Genomic DNA, 3,668 nt, shown 5'->3' on the forward strand with positions numbered 1-3,668 from the left:
AAACTTGAAGATTCTTTAACGTAAAGGAACAGAGCTAAAATTAGCAGCAGAACCACCATAATTAGTTTTGCACACAAAATCTACTTACACAAGCTGCGTTAGCGCAAGCATCACAAATTATCACACACAACACAATCAATGATTCAGTTAGCTGATATCGTTCAATAGGTCATATGGTTCAGTAGCTCATGTCGTTCAGTAGATCATATCGTTCATCTCGTTATTTTAGCTTCTCTGGTTCCTTTTGCTTCTTTCGTTCATATTCAAAATCACCACCACCACGTTCAGAAAACAATAACCATTTTTTGCACACAAACAAACTCACACAAGCTGCGTTAACGCAAGCATCACAAACTGCCAATCACAAAACAATCAATGTTGAGAAGAGGAACCATGAACGATATTCAAAAGAAAATGATGGACTAAAATGTTTTATTAAATGAAAAAGAGCCAACGAACGAAGTGAACGACCCGGATCTTTTTGGTGAACGGAATGAAAAAGATCGATCCGCTCAATGAACGAGATCGCTCAACACTATCATGACCTAAAGCATGAGTTTGGTTGTGGATTCGTTGTTAGTCCGGAGACTAAAACATCTGGTATCCAGCTTCACCCCAGTGAATGAAAGACTTGCTGCAATTCGAATAAAAGCTAAATTCTTCAACGTCAGCTTTATTTGCGCTCGTGCTCCCACTGAAGAAAAGGACGAACAGACCAAAGATATATTTTACGAGCGCTTAGAAGAAACATATGACCGTTGCCCTGCCCATGACATTAAAATCATTCTAGGCGATTTTAATGCCAAAATTGGAAAGGAGAATATCTTTGGCCCAACAGTCGGGAAATTCAGTCTCCACAGTGAAACATCTGACAATGGTATGAGGCTGATAGACTTCGCAGCGGCAAAAAATATGGTAGTTAGCAGCACCAGGTTTAAACATCTCGACATCCATAAGGGCACCTGGTTGTCTCTAGATCAAAAAACAAGAAATCAAATTGATCACGTTGTGATAGATGGAAGACATTCATCGAGCGTCTTGGATGTACGATCGTTCCGAGGCGCCAACATTGATTCGGACCACTACCTTGTTGCAGCACAGTTACGTACCCGTCTAAACGTTGCAAATAAAGCACGAACAGACACAAAGCGGAAGTTGGACATCGATAGACTGCAAACACAACAGATAGCCACAGCATATTCCACTCAACTAGCCCAATTGCTTAATGCGAGCACTCCTTGTCCCGATAACATAACAACATAATGGCAAAATATTGCCCAATCCATGCAAACAGCCGCAAAATCCATACTTGGATTCCAGAGACCTCCACAAAGGAATTCATGGTATGACCAAGAGTGTCGTGCGGCTACCGAAGAGAAAAATGCGGCATATAGAGCTACTTTACAATCAGTAGCAACGCGTAGCGCACGAGAGAGATATCGTGAAAAAAGGAGAGAAGAAAAACGTCTTTTCCGCAAGAAAAAGAGAGAAATGGAAAAGCGGGAGTGTGAAAAAATCGAGATGTGCAGGAGCCACAATGAAGTCCGAAAATTCTACCAAAGAGTGAAACATCAAACAGATGGCTTTGGTACAGGCACATCCTCCTGTAGAGACCAGCAAGGTAATCTGGTAACAGATACAGATAGCGTGCTCAGAATATGGAAGGAACATTTCTCCAATCTGCTGGTATCCAATCCCAGAAGATGGTGTAGAATGTATACCGCCCGACCAAGATGAGGTAAAAACAGCAATCAACTGGCTGAAGAATAATAAAGCAGCAGGAGCCGATGGTTTACCAGCCGAGCTGTTTAAAACCGGAGGCGACGCGCTGATAAAGTGTATGCATCAGCTAGTTAGCACCATCTGGCAGGAAGAACGCGTACCTGACGATTGGAACCTGAGCATCCTGTGTCCCGTCCACAAGAAAGGAGATAAGACTGTATGCTCCAACTATAGGGGCATAAGCCTTCTCCCTATTGCCTATAAGAAAGTGTCAGGGATATTGTGCGAACGACTAAAGCCAATGGTCAATGAAACAATTGAGCCATATCAATGCGGCTTTAGACCTGGAAAATCCACCATTGACCAGATATTTACCCTGCGGCAACTCCTGGAGAAGACCCAAAAGATGCAGATCGACACCTACCACCTTTTTGTCGATTATAAAGCAGCATTCGACAGTCCCCTCCGATCAAAGGTATTCCATGCAATGTCTGAATTTGGTATCCCCGCAAAGTTCATCCGGCTTTGTAAGATGACTTTAACTGATACTAGGTCCTCAGTTAAAATTGGAAAGAACCTCTCCGAACAGTTCAGTACCAAAAGAGGTTTCAGACAAGGAGACAGCCATTCGTGTGACCTGTTCAACATTTCAACATACGAGATACAAATGTCAAAAGAAATGGCACAATTTACACCAATAGCCACATGTTACTTGCTTATGCTGATAACATAGACATCATGGGACGATCAGTAAAGGAAGTAACTGATACCTTTAGGAAGGTCGAAGCACAATCTGCGAAAGTGGGTCTGGCGGTAAATGGCGAAAATACCAAATTGATGCGTAAAGCGTCCATAGAGCTTTCACCACCTGTGGAAGTTGGTACCTATAATTTTGAGGTAGTAAAAGACTTCGTCGTCTACCTCGGCACTGCAATAAACACAACAAACAACATCAGTTGTGAAATAAGAAGAAGAATTGTATTGGCCAACAGATGCTACTATCGTTTAAGTAAGCAATTTAAAAACAAAGCCACATCTCCTCAAACAAAAATAACACTATACAAAACGCTGATACTACCCCTGCTAATGTATGGCTCCGAAGCATGGGTACTTGCGCAAGCAGATAAGGCAGTGCTTGGTGTGTTTGAGAGAAAATTCTTCGAAAGATCTACGGACCAATCTGCGTTGACGGTGAATATCGACGTCGCATGAACCACGAGCTGTACCTGCTGTACAACGACATCAATATTGTTAAACGTATAGAGATGCAGCGATTGCGTTGGCTAGGCCATATCATAAGAATGAGCGATGATGACCCTGCTAAAAAGGTGTATAAACACGGACCACTTGGCGGTGCACGCAGAATTGGCAGGCCAAGGAATAGATGGCGCAAACAAGTGGATGATGAGATGAAAAGGCGCGGTATTCCAGAAAGCGAAGCAACAAATAGAATAGATAGAATTGGCGATCTTTTCTTAGTTCGGCCTATAGAACAAATGTTCTGTAATGGGCCAGCTAAGTAAGTAAGTATCGAGATGCAACGATTGCGTTGGCTAGGCCATATCATAAGAATGAGCGATGATGAGCCCGCTAAAAAGGCGTTTGAATACATGCCACATGACGGTGCAGGCAGAATCGGCAGGCCTAAGCTTCGATGGAGCATACAAGTGGATGAAGAAATGAAAAGGCGCGGTATTCCAAAAAGCGAAGCGAAAAACAGAGAGGAATGGAGATCTTTTCTTAGTTTGGTCTATGGAATAAATGTTCTGTAATGGGCCAGCTAAGTAAGTAAGTATTAGCAGAACCAAAGTTTTGAACAAATTTGTTTCCCCGTGCATACCATTTTAGTGACATTTTTTAAATATTGAGGGGGAAGTACCGAAAGTTGTTGCCTATCTTCGATCTGAAACTAAGTTTGGACAAACTATGACGAATGCCAAACCGCA

Source organism: Musca autumnalis, unplaced genomic scaffold (genome assembly GCF_047663935.1).
Source record: "Musca autumnalis isolate F117 unplaced genomic scaffold, ASM4766393v1 scaffold_4, whole genome shotgun sequence".
NCBI lineage: Eukaryota > Metazoa > Arthropoda > Insecta > Diptera > Muscidae > Musca > Musca autumnalis.